A 24,126-nucleotide genomic window follows, 5' to 3' on the forward strand; every position below is an offset into this window, starting at 1 on the left:
CATGGACACTCTGCATGCTGGGAGTTGGAGTTCTCTTACTGTCACGAGATCTCCCACAGGTGAGCCGATGCTACGAGGGGAGGAGTCTGATGGCACCCGCATTATTTAGCGAAGCAGCTCTGATATACTACTGCGTGACTCATTTTCGGTGCATGGGCACTGAGGAAGGCTTCTGAGTAAGCCGAAATGCATTTGCCGCACTGATTGCTGTACCTGGGAATTAAAGCGCTTCTAAAGGACCCCCCTCTGGCCTCCGCGCTTTTCTTTTCGGAGTGAAGTGGTTTGCTCATATATATATATATATATATATATATATATATATATATATATATATATATATATATTCACTGAAAAAAACATAGGTTATAGACCATATATAGTTAGGAATTAGCATTTATAAAACCTTATTTTACTCACACAAAACCATTGAAATTCGCATATATAGTTAGTTGCACTAACTATATATTTCGCGCACCCGCAATCCACTGCTGATGATGTCACATATTACATCATTCATGACATGGTCAGTGACATCACTGATGACATCACTGATGACATCTCAAATGACATCACTGATGACATCACTGATGACATCATTCATGTGATAATACGATGAACTTCTTCAGAATCTAATATAACCTTATATACACTCAGTGTAAACAGACACTCACAGACTGTCACTCATCCATGGAGTTACTCACACACCTAGTCAGTCATGCAAAGAATCAATCACACCTCCATTTCCTCAACTATACAGTTATACACACAACACCTTACTTATTCAAACATATACTAACACATACTTAATCTCTTATACAATCACTGATACAAGTACACAATGATCCATACAGCCACTCGCACATTCACTGGCTCTCATGTATAGTCATTTATATATGCCAACTCTCACATGCACTGTGTTTTACATATGTACTTACTTGGACATGTAGCACTGAGATATCCATTCACTCACCAACACACCCATGCACACAGTCAACCGCCCATATAGCTGTTTCCACATGCACTCTTGAACTCATACACCTAGTGAATCAACTGCTCACACATCTATGCACAGAGTCACACACCTCCCAGCCACCCATACACACACTCAGTCTCCCATTCAAATACTTGGGCAACCAATCAATAACCCATATAGCTACTCATATAGCTACTGATCAACACATGCAGCAGCTTACACAACAACAGACATACTGATGCACACATTCAGATAGTTTAGTCACCAACCCATGCATTTAGTAAAACACATTTAATCACTCACTCATACAGTCAGTCATGCACCAACTAAATCCTTCATCCAGACACTTCTACATCCACTCATTCTTCAATATGTAAGACATATTTAAACTTTACAGAAACATAAAATCACTGGATGTTGTTATCAGTGATGTCATCAGTGATGTCATTTGAGATGTCATCAGTGATGTCATCAGTGATGTCACTGACCATGTCATGAATGATGTAATATGTGACATCATCAGCAGTGGATTGCGGGTGCGCGAAATATATAGTTAGTGCAACTAACTATATATGCGAATTTCAATTGTTTTGTGTGAGTAAAATAAGGTTTTATAAATGCTAATTCCTAACTATATATGGTTTTTCAGTGAATTTCAATGGTTTTTTAATAGCAAATATTAAAAGCTGTTAAATATATTCTTCTTTTAAAGGAAAAATATATTTTATATGTATTTAATATAATTTTTTTATGTATATATATATATATATTTTTTTTAGTTTCGCTACCGGTCCGCGCACCGGGTAGCTTCCCGTTAGCTCATTTTTATGCCGCGACCCGGTCCGCGTACCGGGAAACGTACCGTTTGCACAACTGCCGCGTTCGAGAACAACATCGTGACGCGTCGCGTAATCTCGACGTATCGCGTTGCCGCGTAATGCGTCTTATGACGCGCCGCGTTCGCGCACTCGGAAGTGCTCCGGTGCGCGAACGAGGCGTGAAGCGCAGCAGACCGGAAGCGCTCCGGGCGCGGAGCGGGACGCGTAACGTAAGCGTAACAGGTCATGTGACCTGTAAATAACACTTTTCATTGGTTTAGAACTTTTTTTTCCCAAATGATGAAAACCCCTCCTTCTTTCCTCACTCTGACTTTCATCTTTGTGAGAGGAAGACCTTAGTTATGGCATCTGTAGTAGCTGCAGCTGGTGGACCCCCACCACCACCACAACCACCTAGGAAGGAAGGACCACCTCCACAGTTCCTTCCCAACCCAGAGGAAGACGAAGAAGAAGAGGAAGAAGACGTAGAACCGAGGCAGTTCTTACGTGAAGAGCCCCGGAAATCCCACCACAAAGAAAGTTTTATTTGGCAATTTTATTCATACCCTCAAGGCCAAAAAAAGGTCAATGCCCGACATGTGACATGCCTCATTTGTAAAGACGTTTTGTCTAGAGGTACAGACAAAAAATATAGTTACTGTAACTATACTATGCACCGCCATATGCAGAGGTGGCATCCACTTAATTACAGTGTTGCAGAGATGCGTCACCTCCAAGAAAACCTACGAACTCCTGTGGCCAGTACATCGGCACAAGTAACTCTATCGGGACCAGAGGCGAGGGAGACGGTCCCAAACATCCAACAGAATTTTGTGCACATGAAGATAGTGTGCCTTTATTGTGGTGACCTACTTTCATGTGCGAATATGAGTATCAATTTGATAAACAGAGCATTTGAAAACCACAAGTGCTCAAAACACCCCAAAAAGTAAATTTTTTTTGCTCCTGTTGAGACCTTTTTTTCGTTGTTCCCCCCCCAAAAAAAACCAAAAACCATCAAATTGTTACAAAAATACAAAAAAAATAAAAATTGTTCAGAAAAATAAAAAAAATATAAAACAACAAAAACATTAAAAAGAAAGTTCTTTTCAGAACTACCTCCCATTTTAAAAAAATTACGAACATTTTTAGCACTCTTGACTTCGTTTTTCTCATGGGTGCGCTTCCCGGTACGCGCACCGGTGAGCGCCCCGTTAGCGCAACACAAAAAAAAACAACAAAAAAACAAGAGGAGAGCATAAGAGAAAGAGAAAGAGAGAGTAATGTTAAGAGACAGACAGCAAGAGAGAGCAACACAGATGTACTGTGTAATACATAGTAAAACAGTGTAAAAGATATAACAAAGTGTAAGAGAGAAAATGAAAAAATATAAGGCTGTGAAACAAAGAAAGAGAGAAGAAGAATACTAAAGCAGAGGCACATGAAGAATGTGAGTGGCTGTAAAGAGTAAAAGGAAAGAGAAAAAATGATGTACAAATAAAAGGTAATAACAGAACCAGATTTAAATAACACTGGTAAGGGAGAGAGAGAAAAAAGTAATGTGCATAACTAAAGAGGGATGAAATAAGATGGATAACATCGAATAAAGTTAAAATATGTGGATTGACAGAGAGAAAAAACTAAAAGAAGAAAAGAAGAAGTAACAGAAAGGGAATAATTGAAGCAGCAAAGAAATGTCCATAACGTAGTGTGCTTGAACTTCAGGGAGAAAGCATAATGAACAAGTAGTGAAAGAGTGAAGAGACAGAGACAATTACAGTAAGATAGACGGACTCAGTGAACGGGAATGAGGAACTGTGAGAACAGAGGGACTGAGAAAAGGAGTGGAAGGAGTGCAGTAAGTAAATCACCCACACAACACAACAGCTACCCTACCTCAAAGCACTCTAAAATATTATTTTACTGTTTCTCTTGGTTTTCCCCTTGTTACGCTCCCCGGTGCGCTACCTATAGTAAAAGTAAAGAGGGGTGATAGAGGGAGAAATATTGAATTAGGATAACACATGGTGAGTGACAAAGAGAGAGGACAAAGAGAGTAAAGGAAACAGTACCTGAATGGGCTTGAGTACAACAGCAAAAAAAGATAAGTAATGCAGTGTGTGTGACTTACAGGGAGTTAGTGGGTGTAGATCAAAGTGTGGGTGTGTAAGGTTTGTCTGTGGGTGTGGTTGTGTGGAGTGTTTTGGTGTGGGTAGAAATAAGGGTGTGTGAAATATGTCTGAGAAGTGTATGAGTGTGGGGTGTATATGTGTTCGATGTATGTGTGTGTATGGAATGTGTGTGTGTTTTTGAGGAGGGTGTGTGGGAGGTTTTTTTGGGGTGCATGAGGTGTATGTGTGGTATGTGTGTGGGGTGTATGTTACAGGTGTGTGTATGTGTTGGGAGGGGGATGAGGTATATGTGTAGGAGTAAGGTAAATAATTAAGAAAAAGAGAATGAGTAAAGAAGCAAAGGAAGGGAACAGAGGGTAAGTGAAGTAAAGAATAGGGATCAAAAGAAGTTGAATATGAGAAGGTAAATAATGAAAGGGGAGTAAACATGGAGAATAAGAATAAGTGAGAGAAGCAGAGTAAAAACACAGGAGTGAGGTAGATTGAGAAAATGTTAGTGACCTTAAAGCAAAGGGTGATAACAAACTACATTTTTTTAGTCGTACTTACCATATAATAAATGTAACTATAATTTTTTTTACTACAGTTGGTTTCTGTGAAAGAGAGAAAAAAAAATAAGTTATAATTAGTAAAATATGTATTTTAAATTAAAAGATACAAACGAAGAGCTAAAAACATCATAACACTCTATTTAGAAATAAAGTTATAGTGAAGAACACAGAAAGGGAAATAAACTAAGGTAGAAGGACAAAAAGAGGGAAAAAGAAATAGAAGGAGAGCAAATTACAAAGAGTAAGGCATATAGATTCACTGACAAAAAGAGAGAGAAGGACAGAGAAATGAACTGAAGGTAAGAAAGATACTAAAACAATGTGAGTTAGCAAAACTAAATCAGGAAACAGAAGTAAGTAAAAAGTTAATGACTGAGACAGAAAACAGTCTAATTAAGGATGCATTTAGAAGAATGAGGAATACAAGATAACTGAGAATAAGTGAAGAACAGTCATAGAGTGAAAGGATGAAGGGAGACAGAATAATATACAACAATTGAATGAAACGGAGTGAGGTGGAGTACAATGAGTGAGAAAAGAAAAAAGTAAGTAAGCAAAAAAAAGGAAAGAGAGTAAAACACGACTAAAACAGTGCTACTGAGAGAAAATAATTTGGTGATGTAAGTAAAGAGAAGGACATTGAAAGAAAGGAAATGATGGATAGTAACGGAACCAGAGTAAAAGAAATGGGATGAAGAACGACGAAAGAGGAGCAGTGAAGTTGTTGTAAAACAAGTGATAGAAGGTAGATAAACACAAGTGAAAATAACACAAATAGAGTGAGGCACTGAGCACAGAGAAGTAGTGAACGAAAAATAGAGAGAAGAGGTCAAAAGTAAGGAGCAAACAAAGATAAGCGAGGGAGAGTGGATGTCAGAGAATGGGAATACAATTTAATTTACACAATCCAAAGTATAGAATAACTTCTACAACATGTTACATAGTTTATTTTTGCTGTTCTCAGAATATATTGAATTTCACTTAAAGCAGTGAGTTCAAATTACTCATCATATGACAGCGGGAAAAAAAAACACAATCTAAAAGATTGTGTTTTAAAAAAAAACTTACATACTGACAAATGACAAATGTACGCTAATCTTTGATTGACTTACTTTTCCTTGAGGCCAAATAGTATATCATGGAGGTCCTTTTCTCATTGCATAGTATTTTCCTGTTCAGTTTGAAATCCATTTCATTGACTTTCTACAAGAAAAGCTCCAAGAACATCTGAAATATTTTCAAAATTTTAATATACTCCTTTTTTTCAGTCATGACTCTTTACTCATTCTTGCACCTTTCCATTTGGCCAAATAGTGTCAGATGTATGAGTATATATGAGTACTCCTCCCGTCTTCATAGGCCAATTACCTTTACCTAAATTTTGGCTGTAAAAACACTAGATATGAATTTATAAAGCCAAAAGGCAAACGATGTTTGAAAGTCAAATGATTGTCGTTACATTGGGTCCAACCTTTAGAAGTTTTTAAATAGCATGTGTAATGCCCTGATGTTGTAGAAGGACCGTCATGAAATATAATAGATACAGTTTCAAAGGTTCTTCCTGATATCGATAACTGAGAAGCCACGAAATTTTTAATAGAAGTTGTCAATTTAGATCCATCAGGTCTACATCGTTGGAACATTAAAATAACATAGTGACCATAATTTTGTAGAAATAATGTGGACAGCATTGCAGACTTACATTGGGTACACACCATATTGTGATCCGCTGCTTTAACTAGATTATTGAAAGACACTGATTTGCAGTCTGGTAAAGTTAAATATATAAATCTTTCAGAGTCTATTCTAGTAGTACTTAATGAAGCACAGTTATCACAGTCATGTTGCCATTGATAAGAAAGGCCAAATAGATTTTTTATATCTACTCTTTCATCTTGTAATACATCAAACATATACATTAAAAATTCCTGACAATCCTGCTGAATATTCTGTGAAAATTGATTTTGACCTGAACATATATCTAGGAGATTTCTAATTTCTGAAACACTTTCTATTTTTGCTCTATCACTACTACATTTGTCTAACACAGAATTCAATAAACAGCACAATGTTTGTTCCCGATTTTCAACAATCTGTCTTTGTAAATTTTGAAGAAAAAAAACAACATTAACTACTACATTAGCATAGCAGTTGACTCCAGAACTGTTTTCAAACTGAAATCCAACAACATCTTCAACAAAATCCTTTTTGTTTCTTTTTACAATTACACTTTTATCTACTTTATGCTTTTTTGCTGATACCTCACTGCAATTACTCTCCTTTCTTCTTTTTCGGCCTACCACACGTTTTTCAATCAGAGGATATTGAGGCAAATGTGGAGCATACTCTCTTCTTAACCTATTATATTCTTTTACACAATCTGAATCTGCACAAATCTTTGTTTCATCACACTCAATCAAGTACAATCCTGATAAAGTTCTTACTCGTGATAATGCCACATATGCCATACCCTCTTTAAACACAGAACTTCCAATGTTCACCAAAGCGCTATCTACACTTAAACCTTGAGACTTATGAATTGTCACGGCATATGCCAAACAAATAGGAAACTGTTTTCGGCGAACATATAAGTCTTTCATGAGCAAAAATCTAGCTGAACAACGACAAATTTGTTCTATTTCATCAATGTCATCAAATTTAATTTTTAAAATTTCAATTCCATCTCTATTTTTGTAATTCACAAAACCAACAACATAACCCATTGCTCCATTTACCAGACCTCTTTCAACATTTAAATTCCTTCTTAAAATGACACGACAATTCAAACACACATTCAGAGTCTTTTCAAAACGAGCAGTTTTAGATATAGTCTTCTCTAATGAATCCAATTTTGATTTCAAATTTTCAGACAAAATAATTGTTGATCCCATATGCTCTATTTTATCAATAGCTTCCAGTTTCACTATCTCACCATTTTCTAACTGTAACATTTTTTTGTTGAACATGGAACATTCTTTCAGAGTTGGCAACAAACATATGCCAGATTTCTTCTCGTTAATTTTCTTAAATATGTTCTCTGGAAGAATGTTTTCATTTGGGTACAAATTTGAAATTAATCGTGCATGTAAAGCTTCTTTCCCTTGCTGACTTATTTTTCCGATCCTTACATCTTGTAGAATGTTTTTATAATCTTCATCCTTTGCCTGCCGCATATATTGAAGCAGTTCTGCATATTTAAAGTTTAACCATATATTAACGTTTCCGATGCTCCCTAAGCACTTCTTGGTATCTTCATGAGTGACTATTTTGAACACAGGTTGTCCTTTTACTGGAGTCAACTGCAGAAGATCTCCAAAAACAATAATATGTTTTCCTCCAAATAAAACATCATAGTCTGTTCTAAGAATTTCTTGCATCCTCAAATGCACAAAAGCAAGCATTATATTTGACACCATGCTTACTTCATCAATGATAAGAAGTTTCATTTTCTTCAGGACTCTTGAAACTTCAAAACACGCATCTCCTGATAGCTTGTGATACTCCAATTTGTTATCATGCTCCACTGGCAGCATCAGTAAATGATGTAAAGTAATCCCTTTAATGTTATGTGCTGCCAGCCCAGTTGAAGCAGTAACAACACAAGACAGCGGTGATTCAGTCCTTTTCTGCAGATAAGTTGCAATGGCTTTAATCAGAAAACTTTTTCCAGTTCCCGCTTCTCCACTCACGTACAGTTGGACAGGCTTAAATGATGTACATGAGCATTCTTTTTTCTCATGACTGAATCCATGTTCAATCTGTTCTGTGACTTCGTCATATATCTGTTTCTGCTCAAGGTTTAGTTGTTTCACCAAATCTTCTAAGTTAACTTCATCATCTTGAGCTTGTTCCATAGCTCTTTCCACCTCATCCATGGCTGTAGCAGCTTCATTTTGGATAATTGGTCCTCCTAGTGGATCCTGACTCAATGAAGTAGAACTCTGACTGCCTTGAGAACTGTCCCTCGCAATCTCTGCAGCAATTGTGGCTTCTTGCTCTATTTCTTCATTCAACATTTGCAAATAATTTGGAAAAACAGGACATTCTATGGTATCCTTCGTTGCATTAAAGGAGTCTTCATAACAGAGAAAATCTCCAAGAAGTTCCTCTTCTTCACGCCATGGTTTAAACAGTTGCAAAAGAGCCAAATAATAAAATTCTCTATTATCTGGATTATCACAACTCAATTTGCGATGATTAATCAAATGACCTTTTTTCTGTTTCACTAGACATCCTTCACATCCAATGACTCCATATATTCCATTATTGATATCTTCTCTGATATTCCTCTTATAAATATATCTTTGCAGAACTTCATAGAGACAAGCGTTCTCAAGGTGATGACTTCTATTTGGATAGTATGTATCCAACATGTTTGTCTTCAAAATATCTGTACTTTCTGGTTCTTTCTCCGCCAAATACTCTATCTCTTGTACAGATTTCAAAACTCGATTTCGTGTTGCAGCAAGACCTAGACTTATCCAAATGATGGTTCTAGATTTGGCATAGAGACTTGCTGACGACAATCGATCATAACATTCATACGCTCCAATTTCTCGATGCGACAACATCTTCAGACTGTAACTGTATAATTTCTTGCTTAGACTCTTTTCATGTGAAATGTCCTCCCACATTTCCTTTAGTTCTGTCTTTTCTTTTTTTGTGATGTAAGACGTCACATATCGAGCCACAGCAATAGAGTTGTCAGCAATGAATTGAATATCCATGTTAGCATTCCACATGGACAAATTCACTGGGTTGTAGTCGTTGATGTACCTGGACTCTTCGTCTCTTTTTAAATTGTAAGTATTTTTTGGTGATTTCCTCGTCACAGTATGTCGCAGAGAAGACATCAAATTATTTACTCTTCCTTTAGAAATCACTGGTCGTGGAAAGCCGAAACGACATTTTGTGTAGAACTTGTCCTTGTTTCTGAATTTTCGACGACAGTACTTTCCACAACGATGGGATTGAAAACGTAAAACTTGTTGCCTTAAACTGTTTTCTTCCGTAGTTTTCGGAACAGCACATGTTGAATACTCTTCAATGAAGTTCATCACTGTCTCATCCGAATCTGTTCCAAATTTTGGTGCATTTTAATCCACAACAACATATGTATATGAGGAGCACCTCTCGCTTGATACTCCTTTCTCCAAAAGAAATCCAAAACCTCTCCAAGGGGAGGATTTTTTTTGTTGGTAATAAAAGACATCATAGCTTCAAATCTATGATTGAAATATCTGCATACATTCACTGGATCCAAAGAACACAGTTCTCCAGGTGTTTTGAATTCTATATTTTGTATATTAGCATTGGCCTCTCGTAAAAATTGAAGTAAGTCCTCCCATGCATACTCGGCACAGCTAAGAGTAAGGAACCATGTAGGGGTTCCTAAGTTTCTCAGCATACATTTCAATTCCCCATGGCGACGGTACCAATACTCATTTGTACCAGGCTGACATGCCATGAGATTGATTAGATGAGATTCCAAAATATTATCTTGCAGATTCACTTTCTCCATAAAGTCCCTCGCCGAAACATTTTGCAGATGTGCTCCACTTTTCAGTATATGATTTACTGCATAAGAAAGAGCAGACAAGTCACTTTCATACAGTAGATGAAACAAATAGGGAATGCATTGTCGAAATCTTGGATCTTCAGCATATAATCTTACAGTTCGATATTCAGATGCTGGAATTTGAAGTGGTCGATCATCATATCGTCCACCTCGACCTGTTGGAAATAGCTGTGGAAAACAACGAGCTTCCAAACTTTTTTCCCATACACTAATGGGACTTCCTTTTGCTGCTTTCATTTGAAACAATTCAATTGCATTCCCCATTACTTCCTTGGAATGCAAAGGATGAACAGTATAATGTTCATATATCTCTTCACTTTTAGACACATCAACTTTTTCAATTTGGCCGCCTGAATAATCACTGTCTTCATCTGCAGCTTTTTCCTCTGCTGCAACACATACATCTTTGTAGTACTCATTGTTTTTGACTAAATACAACGTTGCCTTTTTGACTTTCCTAACATCCACTAAATCTTGCCAGATTTTTTTACTCTTTGTTGGAACCCCATTGACTAGAATAACTAAATGTTCCTCTTCTACTTTTTCTATACCAATTGTATCAATATTTTTTTTCAAATCTAGGGGCAAATAAACAACTCTTCCCTTTAATCCTCTCTGCAAATCTGTAGGAGGCAATTTCCCTATCTTAGGCTCCATGCGAACAATTGCCTGAAAAGGATGGACACATTGAATCAAAATAGACTCATATGTATTTAAATCCATCAATTCACTGGGAATGTCTACCAACTCCAGATTATTATGAACAGCTCTAGCAGGCATTCTGTTTTGATTTAATTTACCATAACAATATTTACACATACGCTGATCAGAACTCAAATCAAAACAATTCTCCACCCACAAATAAGTTGCTAAATCTTTCCACTCATAATTATCCATCTTTTCACTTTTTGCATATAAATCAACTAACCTAGTCTGAATCTTATAATGAGTCCATCGACAACATACACAAGTAAAATTCGGCCTTTCACTTGATTTCACTTTAAACCTGGTAATTTCCTGCTCAAACTTTTCTGTATTTGAAATATGTACATTATCTTCCACATTACCTTGAATTGCTGTCTCAATTTCTACACTGTCCTCTTGCTCACGAAAATTTCTTCACAAATCTTCTTCACATCTAATTCTGTTCCATGCAAAAGAGCACTGTTTAATTGTTTAAGCTTAAGTGCTGGACTTTTGGCATAATACATCATTCTCACTATTTTCCTCATTTTGGTATGATGCACTGCTAACATCCTAAAATGATGAAAAACACTCTGACAGACTTTTCTAGAAAGACAAGCCAGTGAATGGCCTTGCAAACCTGTGATTCCTCTCACTCTGCAAGGATCTAAGTCTTGCAACAACTTCACTTTCTGCTTTATACTTTTTTTACTATATGTACGTAAGAAATTACAAAACAAATCAATTGATTCCTGTCGCACACTACAAATACTACTACACTTCCAAGTGTACACTGGACCCTTAGTACGTCTCCCTAAAACTCCATCAGATAACACCTCTTCTGGTTCTCTAGGCACAAGTTTCTCTTTTTCAATCGGACAACCATCTTTCACTTCATACGCTCGACCACTGGTGTAAACTGCATGCACTAAATCATTCTCCTGGAAGTAACTCTCCTCATTAAAAAATGGCTCACAACTTGAACTGTGCATCCATTCTCCAGAAAAAACTTTACAAAAATTAGTCCGATTAATTACTCTTTTCCATCTACTGTTTGATTTGAAAACATCAATTGTCTTGTTAAGTGTCCTAATTCTATTAATTACTAAAATAAATAATTTTTTCTTAACTTCAAAAGCCTGATCAACCATCTTCTCTACACTTTTCTTTTTCTTATAGAAAACAGCTCTCTGTTTACCTTTCCTAATGTTTTTTAACAAATTTAAAACCACTCTAGTACAAAACATTCACCTACGAATGTCTCTAAACTGATTCTGCCTTCTATTCCTATACATATTATTCTCTCCTGCTCCAGATTTAGGACTCTTTGAAGTTCTCTCCTTCCTTTTCAATTTTACTCTCTCATTTTCTTTTTGTACATGGTGTCCATTATTTTTTCTGGATGTACATATGTTGCTTAAAAAAGACTTAGTTGTCTTACCAGGAGCGTTGTTCCTGTTTTTTGAAGTATCTGTTGTGGAAGAATGCTGTAATTTCGTTGCTGTTTTTGATGTTTCCCGTTTACGTTGTTTAATTGACCTTTCCCTCGTGGGCATCTTTCCTTATTCTTCAAATAACGATTTCAATCTGTGTTAAAGAAAAAAATAACACATTATAGACCACTGTTACCAAACAACAAAACAATGACAAAAAGCAAACAATCTATTCAAAATTACAGATCAGGTGAGGATTCTCCAGGGGTGCACAAAAGGTGAGGCCTGTATTGAAGAGTATAGTGATCTTAGGGATAAGATTTTTATATATTTTTTATATTTATAAAATCCCTTTCTTGGGGAGCGTAGGTGGTGAGGCTTGTGTCTAAGAATGCAGTGGACTAGGCTTCATGAAGCCTATCCCTGACTGCACTGTTAGACACAGGTGTGAATTTGACTCTTTACAATGATATTACATGTGTTAAGTCAGTGTAGGAAGCATATTGAGTTTGTTTGCATAGAGGAATTGTAATTTGTAAAATTGTGAAGCTTCATGTGAAAGCTTTTGCCTTAGTCTTATCCCTGCTGCGAGGCAGATGGTTCTAATTAGGATCTGTGCTGTTTTTCCTAAATGTGATGTCAAAAACGATTTTGGGGAAATGAATGTTTTTTACATATTTGAGTATATTGTGGCGCAGAGGTTTAAAATGTGACGCATTTAATTACATGTGTCTCTTTTTAAATATGGTGCAAAAAGGTACATGTTTGGGGTTTCCTGGGGAGCGTAGGTGGTGACGCTTGTGTCTAAGAGTGCAGTGGACTAGGCTTCATGAAGCCTATCCCTGACTGCACTGTTAGACACAGGTGTGAATTTGACTCTTTACAATGATGTTACCTGTGTTACCTCAGTGTAGGAAACATATTGAGTTTGTTTGCATAGAGGAGTTGTAATTTGTAAAATTGTGAAGCTTCATGTGAAAGCTTTTGCCTTAGTCTTATCCCTGCTGTGAGGCAGATGGTTGTACATAGGATCTGTGCTGTTTTTCCTAAATGTGATGTCAAAAACGATTTTGGGGAAATGAATGTTTTTTTACATATTTGAGTATATTGTGGCGCAGAGGTTTAAAAAGTGACGCATCTAATTACATGTGTCACTTTTTAAATATGGTGCAAAAAGGTACATGTTTGGGTTTTCCTGGGGAGCGTAGGTGGTGAGGCTTGTGTCTAAGAGTGCAGTGGACTAGGCTTCATGAAGCCTATCCCTGACTGCACTGTTAGACATAGGTGTGAATTTGACTCTTTATAATGATGTTACCTGTGTTACCTCAGTGTAGGAAACATATTGAGTTTGTTTGCATAGAGGAATTGTAATTTGTAAAATTGTGAAGCTTCATGTGAAAACTTTTGCCTTAGTCTTATCCCTGCTGTGAGGCAGATGGTTGTACATAGGATCTGTGCTGTGTTTCCTAAATGTGATGTCAAAAACGATTTTGGGGAAATGAATGTTTTTTACATCTTTGAGTATATTGTGGGGCAGAGGTTTAAAAAGTGACGCATCTAATTACATGTGTCGCTTTTTAAATATGGTGCAAAAAGGTACATGTTTCGGCTTTCCTGGGGAGCGTAGGTGGTGAGGCTTGTCTCTAAGAGTGCAGTGGACTAGGCTTAATGAAGCCTATCCCTGACTGCACTGTTAGACACAGGTGTGAATTTGACTCTTTACAATGATGTTACATGTGTTTACTCAGTGTAGGAAGCATATTGAGTTTGTTTGCATAGAGGAATTGTAATTTGTAAAATTGTGAAGCTTCATGTGAAAGACATTCTTTCTTTTTTGTACAGAAGTACAAAGAAGATGAGACCTATGTCTAAGTCCACTGCACTCTTATACACAGGCTTCACCACGTATGCTTCCCGAGAAAGGCCTCTCTCCCAGTACAGTCTTGATCATAAACCTCACCTCCTCTATCCCTCTGGACATGTCTCACCTCATCTGCACAATCTACTTCCTAATCTCAGGTAACGCAGATGACATAATTGATCCTCATTTATAAATCCATGCATCATTTTTGCGCTACTGAAGCGTCACTTTTTAAACCTCTGCGCCACAATATACTCAAAGATGTAAAAAACATTCATTTCCCCAAAATCGTTTTTAATATCACATTTAGGAAACACAGCACAGATCCTATGTACAAACATCTGCCTCACAGCATGGATAAGACTAAGGCAAAAGCTTTCACGTGAAGCTTCACAATTTTACGAATTACAATTCCTCTATGCAAACAAACTCAATATGTTTCCTACACTGAGGTAACACAGGTAACATCATTGTAAAGAGTCAAATTCACACCTGTGTCTAACAGTGCAGTCAGGGATAGGCTTCATGAAGCCTAGTCCACTGCACTCTTAGACACAAGCCTCATCACCTACGCTCCCCAGGAAAGTCCAAACATGTACCTTTTTGCACCATATTTAAAAAGTGACACATGTAATTAGATGCGTCACTTTTTAAACCTCTGCGCCACAATATACTCAAAGATGTAAAAAACATTCATTTCCCCAAAATCGTTTTTAACATCACATTTAGGAAACACAGCACAGATCCTATGTACAACCATCTGCCTCACAGCAGGGATAAGACTAAGGCAAAAGCTTTCACATGAAGCGTCACAATTTTACAAATTACAATTCCTCTATGCAAACAAACTCAATATGTTTCCTACACTGAGGTAACACAGGTAACATCATTGTAAAGAGTCAAATTCACACCTGTGTCTAACAGTGCAGTCAGGGATAGGCTTCATGAAGCCTAGTCCACTGCACTCTTAGACACAAGCCTCACCACCTACGCTCCCCAGGAAAGCCCAAACATGTACCTTTTAGCACCATATTTAAAAAGTGACACATGTAATTAGATGCGTCACTTTTTAAACCTCTGCGCCACAATATACTCAAATATGTAAAAAACATTAATTTCCCCAAAATCGTTTTTGACATCACATTTAGGAAACACAGCACAGATCCTATGTACAACCATCTGCCTCACAGCAGGGATATGACTAAGGCAAAAGCTTTCACATGAAGCTGCACAATTTTATAAAATACAATTCCTCTATGCAAACAAACTCAATATATTTCCTACACTGAGGTAACACAGGTAACATCATTATAAAGAGTCAAATTCACACCTGTGTCTAATAGTACAGTCAGGGTAGGCTTCATGAAGCCTAGTCCACTGCACTCTTAGACACAAGCCTCACCACCTACGCTCCCCAGGAAAGCCCAAACATGTACCTTTTTGCACCATATTTAAAAAGTGACACATGTAATTAGATGCGTTACTTTTTAAACCTCTGCGCCACAATATACTCAAATATGTAAAAAACATTCATTTCCCCAAAATCGTTTTTGACATCACATTTAGGAAAAACAGCACAGATCCTATGTACAACCATCTGCCTCACAGCAGGGATAAGACTAAGGCAAAAGCTTTCACATGAAGCTTCACAATTTTACAAATTACAATTCCTCTATGCAAACAAACTCAATATGCTTCCTACACTGACTTAACACATGTAACATCATTGTAAAGAGTCAAATTCACACCTGTGTCTAACAGTGCAGTCAGGAATAGGCTTCATGAAGCCTAGTCCACTGCACTCTTAGACACAAGCCTCACCACCTACGCTCCCCAAGAAAGCCTAAACATGTACCTTTTTGCACCATATTTAAAAAGAGACACATGTAATTAGATGCGTCACATTTTAAACCTCTGCGCCACAATATACTCAAATATGTAAAAAACATTCATTTCCCCAAAATCGTTTTTGACATCACATTTAGGAAACACAGCACAGATCCTATGTACAACCATCTGCCTCACAGCAGGGATAAGACTAAGGCAAAAGCTTTCACATGAAGCTTCACAATTTTACAAATTACAATTCCTCTATGCAAACAAACTCAATATGCTTCCTACACTGAGTTAACACATGTAACATCATTGTAAAGAGTCAAATTCACAGCTGTGTCTAACAGTGCAGTCAGGGATAGGCTTCATGAAGTCTAGTCCACTGCACTCTTGGACACAAGCCTCACCACCTACGCTCCCCAAGAAAACCCAAACATGTACCTTTTAGCACCATATTTAAAAAGAGACACATGTAATTAGATGCGTCACGTTTTAAACCTCTGCGCCACAATATACTCAAATATGTAAAAAACATTCATTTCCCCAAAATCGTTTTTGAAATCACATTTAGGAAAGACAGCACAGATCCTATGTACAACCATCTGCCTCACAGCAGGGATAAGACTAAGGCAAAAGCTTTCACATGAAGCTGCACAATTTTACAAAATACAATTCCTCTATGCAAACAAACTCAATATGCTTCCTACACTGAGTTAACACAGGTAACATCATTGTAAAGAGTCAAATGTATTTCTATTAAACATGCACACATTCTTTATTCCTTTTAAAAAATTTAAAAACTATTTATTTTCCCCAAAATCGTTTTTTACATCACATTTACAAAACACAGCACAGGTCCTATATAGAAGCATTCCATGTCACGACTAAAACTTCACAATTTTACAAAATACAATTACTCTATGCAGTAAAAACTTTTTACCAAGCATTATCAAAAAGCATGACACAAAGCAACATTAAAAAAACACAATTTGCTTCCAAATCTTCTCCATAGAGTATACAAGTCTCTATGTATATTAAATGAATCATAACTTACTCTACAAATATTTTAGGAGATTCAGAACAGTGTCAGATACACACACCAATATTTCTTTTGCAGAGCAAAAGGTATGTTCTCCGATCACTGCAAACCATAAAGGCACAGAAAACCTCTACTTCTACACACTTATTACTCATGGCAACCAATCAAAACTCTTCCCTCTGTATTTTCAAACCAACACCCTTTCCCCTCTCAGCCCTTTCTACCTGTTACCATAGCAACTCCCTCCCTACTGACCTGCCAGGGTTAAAAGTTTATTCTACAATGTTGCAAATCACCTCTGCAAGGATGTTTGACCTGCAAATACACCAGCTTATCTGGTGCAAGGTTTCTTTAAATGACTTTTTTTAACCATTCAAATTACTTCTTACACAGAACACAACCATGCACCCTAACTTTCAGTTTTCACCTATCTCATTCTACCAATCATTGCTTGTAATTCAAAAGCACTGAAACTTCACAGGTTTTTTTTTGCAAACTTCTATTATTCCAACTGCCATTTCTTTTCCACACTTCATCTAACTGCACCAGAATCTCCTCTGACCATGTATTCTGTCTGGATTATTGGACATAGCTATATCCACTGGGCTCAAAAGTATGCAGCTACCAGAAATTTACAAAACCTTGATTTATCAAACGTGAACATAAAATGGATTGGCCACATAGGATTAAAATGTCACCAATTGATTCCATTGGTAAAAACCTTTTTGCATTTGCCACACCCTGACCTGTTAATTGTGCACTGTGGAGGAAATGACGTGGGCACTTTGACTGGGGTAGGTCTGGAAATGCTTTTAAAGGACACCTTTGATCATTTGATGGCACTTTTTCCACAAACTGCCTTGGTATATTCCAATATATGCCAAAGACAGAAAGGGAAGCGGTCCAATCAATTTTGTCCACAGTTTGAGAAAGCACGGAAACATGTGAATAAATCTGTTTCTGCTTACATGAGAGACTATGGAATGGGTTCAATATACAACAATAACTTGCGTTACAACATGCAAGATATCTACAGAGCAGATGGTGTGCACTTTTCTGATGAGGGGAATAGAATATTCCTACTGAATTTAAGACTATGCATTGGTACCTACTTGTAGGTACCTAAATCAGCCACAGAACACAAAAGCCCTTTTCAGGGCTACCCTATCTCTGATCACTCCAAATGATTATCTTTTTTTAACTTTTTTCACTATTTTTCACCATAGTACGCTCCCCGGTACGCTCCCCGGTGCGCGTACCGGGCGCTCCCCCCGCGAAAATAAAAAAATATATATATATTTTTTGACCTATATGGGCCTCCTAAGCCCCCCTCAGAAAACCTAGGGGGTCAGGGGGTGTCTACCGTGCCCCCTTATACCCATTCCCAACGTTGTTTATCCTCCATCTTGTGTCTCAATTCTACCGAAACACAAAATGGAGGACTCCCGTTGCGCTGCCGGTACGCGTACCGGGGCGCGCACCGGGAAGCGCTCCAAAAAATGATAAAAGGTAATTTACATAAAAAACACTGGAGACACTTTCACCAAATATAGAATAGGCCATACTACATACCAGTCCCTACCATTTTCCCAAATTTGGTGGAATTCCATTGATTCATTTGACCTGTAGCCCTGTCTAAATATCCTGAGTGAAATTACATAATAAAAACACATCTGAAGTGTTAGAATTGACAACCAATTAAAATGTTACTTTCATTTTCTATTTTCTTTTCCTGACATTTGATTGGTTATGTACATGAATATAAATGAAAAATGAGAGGGAAACACGGCCATTTTGGCTACAACTACCTGAGGTACATCTTGGAAGGATTTTCGCTTTTTGTCTTCTTCACCTCTCTATAAAGTAAGTTGATAATTTCTAAGGGGCACTCTAAGTTATTTTTTTAAAACATTTTCTGATAGTTATTTACTGTCCCTCTGCTATAGTTATAGATAGAGATAGGCTCCTCTGTTATATTTATAGATTGACTTAGGCTTCTCTGCTATAATTATGAATTTACTTACACTTCTTCACAGGCACTTTTTAATATTTCTACTTCCTGCCTGTTACCATACATTGCCCAAAGTGAACTTCACTATTAAAAAATCAAAACTACCTGTCTGAACTTAAACCCAACAGTGCCATATTTCTACTGATTTTTTTTAAATGCAAATTTCAGCACAAAAATGGAAGGAGAACAGAACATTTCCTTTGAAATTGTCCAAGAGATGAACAATGAGGAAATCATTGAACCCATTGACTTGGAATTCATGGATGAATCACGGGACCATGAACTTCTACAATGTGTAGAATCTGTGGATTTGTTAATTCAATATGAGGACGTTTCTGACACTCAAATGTTGGAAGTTATGTTCAGTCAAAAAGAAGACATTTCGGACAGTCAAATGTTAGACGTTCTATTAAATTTTGAAAAAGAATCCGAAAAATACATTTATATTTAATAATCAAAAATTGTTCGAGACATTATTCATTATTATATGTAAATCATAAACTAGTACCAAATTGATTATAATATAAACTCAGACTTATAGTATACTGTGCAACGTATTTCTGTTACATAATAATTTTGCTTATAGTTACTTCCTTTCTCCCACTATATTATCTCTAATGTGTATTTGACATATCTTTTTCATCTCCTGCCTCCATGTTGTTTCTGCTTCCCTGACAGACTATGGTATAGATTCCATATACCACAATAACTTCTGTAACAACATGCAAATTATCTACAGAGGAGACGGTGTACATTGACTTTAAGACTCAGCATTGGTACCTACATGTTGGTACTTAAAACACCCAAACAACACAACAACTCTATTCAGAGATACCCTACCTCTAAGCACTTTAAATTATTATTTTAGTGTTTCACTGAGTTTTCCCCATGTGTAGGCGTGCGAGAGGTGTGTGTGGGGGATGTGCGGGGGGTGTCTGTGAGGTGTGTATGTGTGTGTGTGTGTCTAGGGGGGATGAGGTATATAGGTGTGTGGGTTTATGGATGTGGGTGGGGATATGGGTATGTAAGGTGTGTGTGTGGGTGTGAGTGTGTGGGGTGTTTGAGTGTAGGTGGGAGTGTGGGTGTGTGAGGTGTGTGTGGGGTGTGTGTGAGTGTGGGAGGGATGTGTGTAGGATGTGTATGTATGTGTGAGATGTGTAGATGTGTCTGTGAGTTGTCTCTGTGTGTGTGGGGGGGAGATGTGTGTGTGGGATGTGTGGGGTGTGTCTGTGAGATATTTGAGTGTATGTGCATGTGTGTGTGTGTGTGGTGGAAGGGGGGTGAGGTGTGTGTTTGAGTGTGAGTGTGTGAGATGTGGGTGTGGGTGTGGATATGTAAGGTGTCGATGTAGGGGTGTGGGGTGTTTGAGTGTGGATGGAAGTGTGCGTGTGTGAAGTGTGTGTGCGGAGAAATTATTATTTTAGTATTTCACTCAGTTTTCCCCATGTGTAGATGTGGGGGAGGTGTGTGTGGGAGATGTGCGGGGGGTGTCTGTGAGGTGTGTATGTGTGTGTGTGTGTGTCATGGGGGGATGAGGTGTATAGATGTTTGGGGTATATGGATGTGGGTGGGGATATGGGTATGTAAGGTGTGTGTGTGGGTGTAAGTGTGTGGGGTGTTTGAGTGTAGGTGGGAGTGTGGGTGTGTGAGGTGTGTGTGGGGTGTGTGTGGGTGTGGGAGGTATGTGTGTAGGATGTGTATGTATCTATGAGATGTGTGAATGTGTCTGAGTTGTCTCTGTGTGTGTGGGGGGGAGATGTGTGTGTGGTATGTGTGGGGTGTCTCTGTGAGATATTTGTGTGTATGTGCATGTGTGTGTGTGTGTGGTAGAAGGGGGTGAGGTATGTGTTTGAGTGTGGGTGTGTGGGATGTGGGTGTGGGTGCGGATGTGTAAGGTGTCAATGTGGGGCTGTGGGGTGTTTCAGTGAGGGTGGAAGTGTGCGTGTGTGAAGTGTGTGTGGGGAGTGTGTGGGTGTGTGGGTGTGGGGTTGTGTGCATGTGGGTGTGTGTGGGACACACTTGTAGGTACCTAAAACAGCCACAGAACCCAAAAGCTCTTTTCATAGCTACCCTACCTGTAATCACTCAAAATGATTATTTTACACTATTATTTTCACTATTTTTCACCTAAGTACGCTCCCTGGTACGCTCCCTGGTGCGCGTACCAGGCGCTCCCCCCATGAAAAGTGTCGATGTGGGGCTGTGGGGTGTTTCAGTGAGGGTGGAAGTGTGCGTGTGTGAAGTGTGTGTGGGGAGTGTGTGGGTGTGTGGGTGTGGGGTTGTGTGCATGTGGGTGTGTGTGGGACACACTTGTAGGTACCTAAAACAGCCACAGAACCCAAAAGCTCTTTTCATAGCTACCCTACCTGTAATCACTCAAAATGATTATTTTACACTATTATTTTCACTATTTTTCACCTAAGTACGCTCCCTGGTACGCTCCCCGGTGCGCGTACCAGGCGCTCCCCCCGCAAAAATCGAAAAACCTAGGGGGTCAGGGGGGGTGTACCCTGCCCCCTTTTGCTCATTTCCCCCTTTGATTTTTGCCACCTCTTGTATCTCAATCCTACCGAGACACAAGATGGCGGCCGCTGCTGACTGTTTCGAATGTTTACAGACACCCGAGAACCAATCAGCTTGTTGTGCGCAAGTCGCGTGGCGCGCCCGGAGCGCTCCCCGGTACGCGTACCGGGGCGCGCTTACAGATATATAAATTTTTTTAAACCTAAATTACTCAAAATCCACTGGAGCACATATCTTGAGACATAGCAAAGGCACATCGGGCTACCAGTCCCTACAATTTTGCCAAGTTTGGTGGAAAACCATTCAGCCGTTCTAGCTAAAACTGCGACAGACCGCCCTACGGAAATTAACATGGAGAAAACACGTTTTGGGACCCCCTTTTATCTCAGCCCCCGCTTGACAAATCCCCCCCAAACTTTCAGGGAAGGAGCGGAGAGCCGCGAGGCAAAGTTGCTGAAAAATTCACCCTGATTGCTCAACCGGCGCCAAAGTTATTCCAAATAGAATGTTGCGATTTTCCTATGGAAATCGATCCTAACTATATAAACCTACTGGCGACCGCCAGTAGGTAATATATATATATATATATATATATCTCCGATTCTCACTCCTGCTTCACTTCTCTCTCTGACAACACTTCCAGCAAAGAAGGACAGGTACAGACCACTCCACAGCGCATAGATTGTATTCAGAGGTGGTTTATTGACCCCTTGTCGCCAGCATGACGCGTTTCGGCTACGTCACAGTAGCCTTGATCACATGACTCGAGGAACCAATAATGGTGTTTTAAATACTGTGTGCACTTTACATTGGGGGACGTTACCTATCCATAAACATAGAAAAAACACTAAGGCAAATATATATATATATACATTTTCTCCTTGGAAAAATTTCTAACAGGATGAATCCATAGTGTCATATTTACAGTGTTTATAAAAACTAACAAACATCATTAATCACAGTTACTCCTGACAAAATGGGAGAGGTGTGGCGCCGCGGCCAGGGCGACTGACGCTGGAAACTGGGGACCACGGTTCGATCCCCGGCTCCGGCGGCAGGTTAGCCCAGCACCATGTGACTCTGGGCAATAGCTCGCTTAATCTTCCCGACGGCCCCCAGCGCCTAGAGACCCTTACGGGTGATTGTGCGCTTTACAAATGTGGACTTTACTTTACTTTACAAAATTATCCAACATGTGAATTCCATTTTATCATCAAAAGGTCATGAATACTGAATAGTTCATATTTCCAGATAAATCTGTTAGAAACAATATATGTAATTTAGAAAGGTAACAAACGACCAATAAAAAAAGTGTGGTGCCCAAATCTTCATAAAGAATAGTGCTTAAAGTGCAAAGTGCTGAGTGCAAAAAACAACCGGAATTCATAAGAGGAAGAGTAACTTACTACCTCCTAAAGTTAAAGATTTACCAGTTGAAAATATATATAAAGGGAAGCGATACAAAAACGCATGTTAATCCTAATTAAGAGGGATTACATGTGTTATACCAAGATTTAAACAATAAACTTAACAGCACACATAATTCAATTTTAGGAATGACAATAACTCATTATAGTGACAATATATCATCGGATATTATTTACAACAGGAACTTATGGCATAGTGCCCAATGCCCTTATATCCATCAGATTTATTACTAGGCTCTACTATACTTTGATCAGTCTTTTAACGAAAAATGAAAAATGAAGAACGCATACAATACCATGCGCAATAGAAAAACCAGCTCAAAATGTTGCAATCAATGAAAATCAATTTAGGTATAACAGAGATCAAGAACACTGTAGGCTTACATTACCAACCTAATTACCTATTTACAGTAAACCCTGGTTTTAACTAGATACCGTCAGAAATCAAAACATACGGGGAACAAAAACTAGTTGCTAGAAGTCTGCCAACCTTCTATACACCCATAATTATAAAAAACAGTGCAAGTCCTCCCCTGTGGTTAATCCGTTAGGAATCCTACTGTCTAAAAGCAGAATATATTTGCTTTCAAGTTGTCTTAATATCTTCTCTCTGTTACCTCCCCTGATGTTTTTGGGCACTGCATCAATGATGAAGTATTTAAGGTCATTGAGGTTTTTATTGTGGACCAGGCCAAAGTGACGAACAACTGGATAATTATCATCCGAGTTGAAAATCGCCCTTAGATGTTGAAGGATACGATTGAAAGCCTGTAGTTTGGTGCTCCCAATATATTTGAGCCCACATGTGCACTGAAGCACATAAACCACAAAGTCAGTGCGGGAAGTAAAATGATCTTTTATCTGAATAGGAAAAGGATCAAATGCAGAGTAGTATTCCTTGGTATTAAAACCGAACTTACACGCTCTGCATGAGATACATTTAAAAAACTCCAGACTTGTCAGACAACCAATTTTTCTTTACTATAGTTTCAGGGCTTGATTTGACCAAAGCATCCCTCATTAAGGGTGCTCTTCTGAAGACTAAAGAAGGTTCGTCCGGTAACAAGGGTGCCACACTAATATCAGTTTTCAATAGGGGCCAATGCTTTTTCAAAATCCCCCTCACCTTCCTTTCTTCCCTATTAAAGGTAGTGATTAAACTAACCTTATCGAGGACTTCCCCTGTTGCCTCTTCCACAACTTGCCTCTTACTGGTGCTGACAGCAGTGAGGTATTCATCACGATTCAGATCATTAGCCCTAT

Source organism: Lissotriton helveticus, chromosome 8 (genome assembly GCF_964261635.1).
Source record: "Lissotriton helveticus chromosome 8, aLisHel1.1, whole genome shotgun sequence".
NCBI lineage: Eukaryota > Metazoa > Chordata > Amphibia > Caudata > Salamandridae > Lissotriton > Lissotriton helveticus.